This window comes from Osmerus eperlanus, chromosome 11 (assembly GCF_963692335.1).
Source record: "Osmerus eperlanus chromosome 11, fOsmEpe2.1, whole genome shotgun sequence".
NCBI lineage: Eukaryota > Metazoa > Chordata > Actinopteri > Osmeriformes > Osmeridae > Osmerus > Osmerus eperlanus.
Genome location: NC_085028.1, coordinates 11,628,364 through 11,639,607, shown reverse-complemented (window position 1 = coordinate 11,639,607; position 11,244 = coordinate 11,628,364).

Sequence of the window (11,244 nt, the reverse complement as noted above, 5' to 3'; positions counted from 1 at the left end):
GGAATCTGCAAAGGTCCAAAGGGGAAGTGCAGCAGATCTGACAGACATTACCGGACCCACTCAAACCCAGAGAGAGGTTTGTGTGTCGAAGGAGGCTGTGCAGAGTATTGAGGCCACATCCAACAGAGGGAGGAGGTTTGGCCAAGAGAGATGAGGTAGCAGAGCTAATGATGACATCAGACCACAGGAAGAAAGAGGGGTCACCAATGGTATAGTTTCCTGAAAACACCGCAGATATACTCATAGACTAATCTCACATTTACATTGATATCACATTTACGATCCACCAATGGAACCATTGAGAAACTGCTGGTTCGTACCCCACCTCCCAATCTCCAAACTCGTGTAATGAATCCACATAGATTTTGAAAGCATCTGCAAAATGAATGCATTTACATTTGACACCCTGTTTCAATGCTGCTAGTCTTTTTTGGGGCCAGCGCTTTTAGAGTTCTACTGGCCCTCCCGGTCACAGTTGGCTTCCACTCAACAAAACCCCCCCCCCATCTCCCCAACCCCCCTGCCCTGGCACAGCTCTGACAGGGAATTTTCCACAGGTCAGGGGAGGCAGTGGCACACAGGCCTACCTTTGTCTGTACCCGCGCTGTGCCTTCGTCATCTTCCCAGCAGATCCCTGCCCCTGCTCTTGCTCTCGCTCTTATTCCAACCTTACCCCCCCCCACACACACACACACAAACACACCCACACACACATGCACACACATGTAAGCACACACAGACTCAGAATACCAACATGCCAGGACCGTGTTGTCTATCGAGAATTTTCTCAATCCACAGGCAACCATTTGGCCTTCGATCCATGAAATCTAAAAAAATACACAATATAATATGATGACATCTCTCCCATCTGCAGTAGACAAGGCCTTGAAAATATGTGAATTGCTGCACTGAGCAGAGCACAAGCAACCACACCGGCAGCATTGAATGGCATGTTTTCGTCCTGACCTCTCCTGTTCCCCCCCTGCCTGTCATGTGGTTGCTCAGGTGCTCAGAGAAGTCTGGCCACACCAGGGCTTCAACAGAGGCCTAATCCGACCCGAGTCAATGAAAACATGGCTTGTCTGGACGCCCGAGCCACGCTTAGCCTCGCTCCTGTCATTTAGACAACGGCTAAGCAAACAGCTATTAGCAGCGTCGCACTTACAAAGAGATAGTTGCATCCACCAGATCCCCCAACGCCCCTCACACCAACACATGCTCAAACTCAAACACACGCACACACACACAGCACTGTCTCACATAGGCATACACACACACACACACACACAGAACAAATACACACACCTAACCCTAACCCAAATAAAGCCGACCTGGACCATTTTACATTCCATTCCATTCGCTTCCAAACACCACGCTGGTGTTTCTGTGACCTTCAGAGAACATTCGTCTGTGCTGGGATGCTGGCCACATCTGGAGGGTGAAGGTAGCATCGAGGCCTACCAGGGTAGGGGTTAAAGATGGTTGTCAGTGCTAAGTACAGTTTAACCCGATGAGAGGTGCCGAGGGATTATTCCCGTGCAGAGACAAAAGCTGTTCCTCCATACCCCAGCTCTCCCCCGCGGGGTCAATCTGAGGCCCCCTGGTGGCCAGGTAATTAAAGCAGCACAGCAAGGCCAAGCCGCTGTAACGCTCCCAAATCCACACAGAATGACCGGAGCTGCGGGTGCCTCTAATCCTGTTTGTGGCCAACGGGAACCACTCCGGCCCCGACCGGAAGACGAGAAGGGAGGGGATGGGGAGGACAATAACCCAGTGGAGGGAGGGGGGATGGAAGAGGGCGGGATGGAGGGAGAGGGAAGGGGAACCTGTATTCAACCTCTCTCCAGGTCCTCCTCTCTCTCACTGCCTTTGTTGGAGATGGAAAATGTCCCAACCCTCCTTCCCTTTCCTCCCATCTGATGTCCTGGCATCTGCAAGCAGTTCATTTATAAATTTTTCCTTCCTGTAAAATTCATCCCTTTTTTTTGGAGTAAAAAAAAACTCAACTTGAATTATGAGCTATAATCAATCAAGGTGCGAGCTTTCCAAAAAGCTTGAAAACAGAGTTGGCAATCCACTGTTATTCATCTATTGTGATAAGCTCTCAAATGTTTTTTAAAGGGATTTGGCACCTTGCATGTAGTGAGAGTAAATCAAAGTTTCATTGATGTTCAGGCCTTCTCACACCCTGAAGACTGGAGGCCCACAACCCTCCGTGTCTGCTAACATGACCTGCTCTCCGTCCCAACAAGGTTGAACTTTGCCCATGCAGAAACACAGACACACACGCACAGACAAACTCGATAATTCTCACCCTAGGGGGATAGGGTAGACAAAGGGGCGCAGTGGCAACCCTGGGGGGTTCCTCATGGGTCCTAACTGGTCCAGTCCGCCCCCTAAGACCTACCCAATTAGACCTCTTCGTTAGGTGACCCAGTGGGAGAGGTTGGAACAGGTTGCTGTGGACATTTCAAATAGACACCCACATTGTAGCAACGACACACACACACGTGCACAACTCGCTCACACACTTGCACACAGTCCTCGAGCCCCTGCACCTGCATCCCGTCCCGTGCCCTACTGTGCAGTGCAGACAGAACGGAGAGGTTGTGTGGGAAGGCAAGGTTTCTGGGACACATGCGTTTGTCAACTCCCAAGAATTTCCAAGGAGCCTGTCGAAAGATTACGCAACGGCCACCTCCACACACACACACACGTACACACACACACACGTACACACACACACACACACGTACACACACACACGTACACACACACGTACACACACACACGTACACACACACAGTATCCCTGTTGTCTGTGGCCGTGCAGTGTTTTCCATGATGTGATGTCCCCAACAGACAGACTCAACACACTGTCTCGCTGTGTCATACTATTACAGCATGGGCACTACCTCACTGCTCAGGAAGCTAAGCGACAAGCATAGCCTCTCTACAGCCTCTCTTCAGCCTCTCTCCAGCCTCCCACAAGCCTCTAAGCAGTCTTTTTCTGTCTCCCACTTTTTTTCCCCAGCCTCCCTCTCCGTAGCCTCTCGAAGATAAGTAAAGGCTGGATCGAGCTCAGGCAGTGCAGAGTGGCACACAGAATACACGGGATGGTGGAGGATGACCCCCACCCTCAACGGGGGTCACGAGGGAAGGGTAGAAGGGGTTTCAGGGTGGTATGGCGGCAGTTGGCTACAGGCTGGCATCCACAACTGCTATTCTAGCCGATCAGGGTAAACACGGCCCGGCGGAACATACCAGAGCGCACACAGCCCCCAGACACCCCTTCTCTGGGGGGTGTCACATATTTAGCTGACACTCCAAACAGAAATGTGCAGCATGTGCAGACAGAGGAGTGCACACAGCACCCACGACGAGAGACACAAGGAGAGACACGGCTCCTCGCCTCCTCCAGCTCCGGCCTCTCTCAGTAGCCACACATCCGTGTGAAAACAGTCTGACATGTTGAACCGATGTCCCTTGATTCATTGTCAAATAAGTGATTGAGCTCACGCTGTGAAGCGCTGTGCGTCCGTTAGTACGCGTCTTTCTTTGGGGAGACAGGAAATCTTGGAGACGTTCACGTTGTGTCTCTATTCATGCTTAAGGCCAAAGTAAACCTGCTGCTTCTCCAGGGTCAAACGTATGAACGCGTTAAACAGTACATTAAATCGTTTTCTACAGGTATTTCCCATCACAGCTAAGCATTGCTTCGTGACGTTGTGAAACAGTACACCGGTTGCACTGCAAACCAGGGGCGAGAAACAAGAACGTATTTACAGTAAGCGCACGCTCCTACCCACGTGATGAACCTCTGTCTTCCCCCCCTCCTCCTCCTCCTCCTCTCCCCTCCTCCCGCGCTCATCACTCCCCCGCCCTCCGCGCGTCTCCATCGGGGCAGGGCAGGGCAGGGCAGGAGGAGCGAGGGCTGAGGAGAGAGTGCGGCCAGCCTCCGCATTCCAGGAGAAATCGCAGAATCAACAGGCATGAAATGCATTACTCACATGACTGCATCTGCGCCTCCTAATCATAACCCAGACTGACAATTCAATCGCACACTCCGTCGCCCTCCTCCCTCTCTCCCCCTCTTCCCATCCTGCCCCCCCCCGCTGCACTTCCCCCCACCCCCGCAAACACCCACCCACCCTCCCGTCCCGCCCTCCGTCCTGCCTGCTTCCCCTGACTCCCCCCCCCACATATAATTACACTGCAATCCCCCCCCCCACCACCACGTCCCCCCCCCCCCCCACCTCATTAAGCAGGACGAAAAAACAATTAACGACGCCAAGCGTAATTACAGTAATGGCCGTAAGGGAGCAAGTGACCCGGTTCCACGCCACATCTCCATCCACCCGTCCTTCCGCAGCACGCCCACCCTCTGGCCTGTGGGAGGGCCCCGGGGCCGGGGGACCGGCCCGGACATGGGCTCAGGGTGTCTGAAGACTGACAAATGGCTGGCCAAGGTTGGTGATTAGGTACAGAGGGGCTGGAAGGAAAGGGGTGTGGGGAGGGGAGGGAGGAGGGTGGACAGGCTGAACATGTTTTCTGTGTTGGGGGGGGGTAACTGGGGGGCCCCACAAACACTCCAATTCATCATTTGTGGCCTGGAATCATACAAAAGTGATGAATGTGTAAAGCCAGGTAAACGACTGAATTAGAGTAATGGCTGATTACTGCAATTTACTGTGAGCTGTGCCAGGACATACATTCCAGGCTACAGCAGAGCACGATGCTGGCTAATCCCCAATGGTTGGGCCTGAGAGGGGGGCAGGCTCCTGGTCAATGTGAAGCCTTCACTGGAGGTAAAACACAGCTCTCCTTCCAACCCCTGGAGGGGTCCTGAACAACGTCACACTGTCCACAGTTAGGCTGTGTCTTACACTATAGTATGCTTTTCTGTAGGACTTTCTACTGTACCCTATTTGACACCTTAGTCTGCTTGTTGATGCTATGGAATGCTATAACATGCTGTTTTGCTACTGTAAGGATATTCAGTAGCACACACGATGTTATGTGCAAAGCTATGCTGTGTCATGCTGCGTTAACTTGTTGGCCTATAGTAGCCTAGTATAAAGCTATGCCGTATCATGCTAAGCTACCATGTATAGAACCTTAGCAAGCTATGCTGTGTTATGCTAAGCTAATGTGTACAGAACCACGTTAAGCTGTGCTAGGTTTTTTTTTCTGTGCAGCAGTGTGTCTCACTACAGGCTGCGGCCTCATGGTGTGGCTGTGCAGAGGGAGTGTATAGCGTGCGTATGAGACGGCTAGGGGTGAGGGGGCTCTGGCAGTCTGGCAGCCCTGTGCTCCAGGCCCCTCGCTCTCTGGATTAATGCCGATTGTTTGGGAATGACTCTCAGCTCCGGACCACACAGAGAGTAGGAGGGGGGAAACTGGGACTTGGGAACAGGAAGAGAGAAAGAAACAGAGCGAACGGGAGAAGGGAGAGCCCACCGAGTTTTCACTCGCTATTATTATTAACCCTCACGGTTTCTTTCATTCCTCTGTAAGACTCTTTCTCTCTCGCTCGCTCGCTTTCTCTCTCTCTTGTCGCCCCTTTTAAAAACCGATGAGCTGTACTCATGCCTTCCTTCTCCTGAGGTCGCGGTGAGAGGGGGGAGGATCCGACGACGTCCCCTACCTGCCCCAGCCAGTGTGTGGGTCCAGGCAGCGGTCTGTGGGAGGTCTGCTGCACAGCCAGCGAGGACGCTTGGGGAGGCCTACGTCGAGGACAACAATTCATCAAAAAGGAAAACCGAGTGTATTCTCAGTCGCTGGCTTCAATTAGCCTATCCGTGCTGAACTCTTACCAGAGCGTGCTTTTTGGAGTCGTGTCATTAGAGAGGGTCAGTGTTTCACACAGCATTCCAGGGAAGATAGATCAGTTGAGTGGGCCGCTATCTCAAACACATTTGTGCTCTGTTGGGTAATCAGTATGATCGGCTAAGAAAAGATCTCCCACGTCTACCAATAACAAAGGAGGATAGAATGAGGTGCTGACTTGACGCAAAAGAGGAGTAGGGAGGCTGGTCTCATTTAGCCTTATCTGCTGTAGCCTGGCTTCATTTGGCCTGGTCTGGGCTGACCTGGTCTAAACTGGTCTAGTCTAATTTTGTCGGGCCTGTTTGAAAATGCTGTAATTTCGGACCTTGTCTGATCTGCTCAGATGATCGAGTCTGACCTGGTATGCTCTGACCTGGTCTTCTTTGGCCTGGTCTGCTTGGCCTGGTCTGATTGGCCTGGTTCATCTTGGTTCTGGTCTGGCCTGTCCTGCGTCGCTCTCCAGCTGATCCTTGCTACAAATGTGAATGAGACCTGAGAAGAAAGACTAGGAGCAGCCCCTGACAGGAGACAGCAGGGTGTGGGAGTGAGGCAGGAGCCCTGTGGACACACACACACTCCCTTTCTCTCTCTCTCTCTCTCTCTCTCTCTCTCTCTCTCTCTCTCTCTCTCTCTCTCTCTCTCTCTCTCTCTCTCTCTCTCTCTCTCTCTCTCTCTCTCTCTCTCTCTCTCTCTCTCTCTCTCTCTCTTTCTCTCTGTCTCTTTCTCTTTCTGTCTCTCCCTCACTCTCCTTCTCTCTCTGTACTCCCTTGCCCTTTGCCCTTTCCCAAAACTCCACAGGCTCTTTGGACACAGATGCTTGGTGTGACCTGATAGTGTTCTGATGGGAGTGCCTTATAAATCAAATAAGGGTTTGAAATCAAATCGTTTCTTGATTCTTCACAGTCTGGCGTGTCTGGGTGAACTCCTGGATGACGGCTGGGATGGTCACCCCAGGGAGGCGGGGGAGAGAGGGTACTGCCAAAGTGTAATCTTTGGACAGGAGCATATCCACTTTCAACTGTCAAATGGAGGAAAAGTTTACGACGGAAACTCTCAAGGGTGTGAGGAAAAGATGTCGGAGAGGAAGGAGGGGTGCAGTGGGGGAGATTCAGACAGGCTGGGTTCAACACTTCCTCAATGCTTGACTTCACCCTCCCAACCCCCCACCAACCCCAACCGTCATCTTCACCCCCAACCAGGAAGTGAAGCATAGCAGGGAGTTGATACAGTATGAGTACAGTAAAGTACAGTCCTGTACAGCAAGCGGGGAACTCTGTTGGCTGACATAGCCTGACACTGACACACTGCCTTACTTTCACACCCAGACAGAAAGTCAGAAGCCGACTGACTGACTGACTGACTGACAGACAGAGCAGACGAGATCCGCCTGCTCCCTCTCAGTCTGAGACGAAACCGCAAGAACAATTAGCTCTGCAGCTACTTTCAACAATCTGTTCTGTTCTCCTTCTCTGGCCACTGCTAGTACCGATTTTCATACCACAGCAATAAACACAACCCCCCTCCTCCCCATTTTCCCCTCTCTATATCTCTCGCTTTCCAACTCTCCCATCCTTCTTCCCTCCTCCTCCTTCCCTCCATGAGTAAAAGTGGGTGGCTCCATGTGCCCCCCCCTTGTCCGATAGACTGCCTCTCTCCACAGCAGCTGCCAAGGATAAGACAGGCTGGTGTGGGGGGCCCGGGGGAGGGGGGGGGGGGGCTGCGTTGTGCTGCTCTGTTCAGCTCCGCTCTGCTCCGCTCTACTCTGCTCCGCTCAGCTCCGCTCTGCTCGGCTGCAGTGCTGCTTCTCCGGCCCCAGCACTTACCCCGCTGAATTCAGCCACTTGGCTCTGTTTATTTAATATCCAGTCAGCTGTGGGGAGTGGGGTTAGCCACAGCTTATAAAACTCAGTCAGCATGACCAAGATATACCCCTCCCCCGCCCTCCTCCCCCCACCTACCGCTCCCCCCCACCCCATCCCCCAATCCCCCTTTCCAACACATATACACAGAGATGTAAATACACACAGACACAAGCATGCACGTACAGACGAACACACGTGCAATCTCACACATGCTGTCTCCCAGAAGAACCAGGGGTATAGAAAGACAGGAACTAGCCTCTGTCTATGTTCTGGTTCAGGAAGAGCTCATAAAAGAGCACTTGAGTACCTGCTCAAACACTCCAAAACAAAAACAGCTTGAAAGCTTAAATTGCATCGTTCAAAACCCTGTGCAAAACAACCAATTTGTTTTTAGGTACATCAGAAGCAGCTAAGAAGGCCAGGTCTGGGTAGCCCTTTCATTTTGTCCTTATGTAAACTATTGCACTTTTTCCTCAGAGCACATCAAAGGTGAACCCTGGATTATAATGAGCTTAAGTTTTTTGATTGGCATTAAGATTATTGAACAGCAGCACAGCAGGAAGGAGGACAGAACAACCAGCATTAGTCTGCGACGCAACTTCAAGACCTGAGTTCAAGAAGGCATGAATTGGATAAACACCAATCTGTGCATGAGCCCAAGAGAAGTTTAGGGAAAGGGTGGAAGTGGGGGGTGGAATTAGGGGGGTGGGGGTCGGGGGGCTTAATCATTCTCACAGCAGCCCATAATATTCATTCTGTCCCGCTGGGAGCAACCCCAGCATGCTCCATCTCTGCCTGGACTGGCAGACTCCATGGCAACCCACAGGGTCGGGGGTCAGCGGGAAAGGTTGCTTTTATCTGCTAATGAGGTGGCTACCTGGGGCTCCGTGTCTCGCTGCCCTGTCTCTCCGCCTCTCCCCCTGCGCTGGAGGCAGGCAGGGGGTGGTGCTGACGTGAATGCCTGCCAGTGACACCAATGCCATCTTCACTCATCTCCACCCCAGCCTCTGAACTTCTGTCTTTCAGCGAGGGGGACGGGGCGGAAGGGCTGGGTGACTGGAAGGCTGGGAGGCTGGGAGGCTGGGAGGCTGGAAGGCTGGGAGGCTGGAAGGCTGGGAGGCTGGAAGGCTGGGAGGCTGGAAGGCTGGGAGGCTGGAAGGCTGGGAGACTGGGGGTTGGGAGGCTGTGAGACTGGGAGGCTGGGGCTTGGGAGGCTGGGAGGCTGGGAGTGTTGGTTTTTCTGCCCTACAGGGAAGCAAAAACAAATGCCTCTGAAAATGTGCTGTCGCCCAGTCTGGCTTCTCATTGTGGTGTCAGTGTTCACATGCAAATGAACAATCTTCCCCACAAGGCTCAGGGATGGCATGTCCCGTTTGTACCTTTGCATTTGGGAGTTTGATGGATGGCCCATGGAGCAACATGGTTTGTGTAGCCTGTGTCTAACTGTTAAAGTAGCTCATGATTGATGTCCTGTTGTTTTGCTTTTTACCCACAAATCAGCTGTGCTGAAAGCCTGTGAGGATTAGTGACAGGAAAGTCAAACAGACCATATGAAGAACATCCAGCTAGCCTAAATCACCGACCAGTCCAACTGCACTTTATCCTCTGAATTATGGAGCTTCTCACAACAAATAGCTGCTGATAGAGACCCAGTAGACTCCCTTGCACTATATCATACAGGGCTCATGTGCCCCTTCAAAGGGGGCAAGAAGGCACCCTCACCAGCCTCTTCCCCTTTATCCGCCCACCCACCCCCGCCCTCACACGCACGCCCCCTGTCATGTTCGCAGGGGCTGAGAAAGGAGTCCATTAACTCTGATTTAGTGGCAGTGTCACGCGGTCCCCTTTGTGAGGCGGTGACACTGGGTGAATGGGAATCCGAATGGTCTCCCCCTCCTCCTCCATCTCCTCGGCCTCTCTTGGCTCCGCTTGGGGGGTGCGGCGGGGAGGGGGGGGGGGCGGTTGTGTGGCAGCGGTGGGAGTATGAGGGGCCAAAGTTGTGGCTGGGTGTGTGTGTGTGTGGGGGGGGAAGGGGTATGTGGGGGGAGGAGGGATTGAGTGGATTTTGCTGCCACATGTCTGTGAGTGGCGGAGTCTTTGTGCAGGGGCCAGCCTGTTTGTTTAGCCTTTCCTCAGAGAGCTGCCTCACACATCGGTGCCTCTCAGAGAGAGAGCAAGGAGGCTGGCTGAACGAGGAAAAGACAGGGAAGTGAAATGAGGGATTGGGAGAGACAGCCATGAGATTGGGTTTCCCCCTGTTGAAAGAATGAACGAGTGGAGGATCATGTCTTAGCAGAGAAATGCAGGTGCATGGGACGTAAACACGTCCTGGAACCTGACATCTTAACAAAACAAACAGCCCACAGATGATGCAATCAATGACAAGATAGTATGAATGAATCGTAACCACAAAGTGTCAGGTGTGAACTCTGTCATTGTGCAATGGTTGCAAGCTTTAGCCTATATGAATGAAATCAATAATTCACAGTGGAACTTTGGACTATCTATCCTTAATGGCTTCTGGCATGTTTAGACCACTGGTTCCAACAACATCCATGGCAGACGAGAACCCAGCCCTGTGATAGGTGGTGGAACCTGTGGGCCATGGGGTCAGGGATGATTATTCTAGCCTTCTCCTTAAAAAGTTAAATAAGAAAATATTTACACAAACAGGAAGCCCGGTATTTCCTAATGATTGGAACCACATTGAGTCAAATCACCCTCCCCCTGCCTCCCTAAATCTACCCCAAAAGTATGTGTTTGTATGTATGCAATAAACCCACACACAAACCATTGCAGAGACAGAGAGACCCATTTGCCTGGAACGAGAGAATGGAAAACAATGAAATTAAAGGTACACAGATAGTTCCAGTTAACCCTGTGAGACATCACAATTTCCCAGACAAATACTCAGTCTAAACAACTGAATATTAGAATTTTCGACTCCAAAAGCCCTTTATGAGTGCATTTGCTGGGACTTCAGGCTTCCCTCTGGCCATGTTAGATCTACCGTAATAAGTTACAAGTTTATGGACCTTTGCTCCCCAAATGTCTACCATGTTTCTAATTGCATACATCTGTGGCTTGTGTTTTGATGCTGTGCCTCTCAGTGCAGCTGTCCTTCCCGTATCCAACAGCCTCTGGCAGGTCAGAAGTAGCTCAGCAAGTACCAGTCAGTTATCTTTGACTTTTAACAATAGACTACACCCAAATAGATACTGCTTTACTCTGAGGTCTCAGCTTTTGAAGTCCAGAACCTGGGTGAAAATTGGTATCTACAATGCGCTGTGTACTTTGTGCCAGAACTTCTTAATTCCATATTATAACTTGGCAAGATAGTGTAATAGTGCTCGAGATCTCGTTGTGACCAGAGGTCATGTCTGTTTGTCTTGGACACGGTTCATCTCTATCACAGCACCATTAAACGCCTGCTAGGCTCACATTGGAACTGTGTGTACGACAGTGTAACCCAATCTGGCATAATTGTCAGGATAAGGCAGGGATTGACCTTTGCCTTGTCCCACATTGACTGAGCCAGCATATAGTCTAAGTCT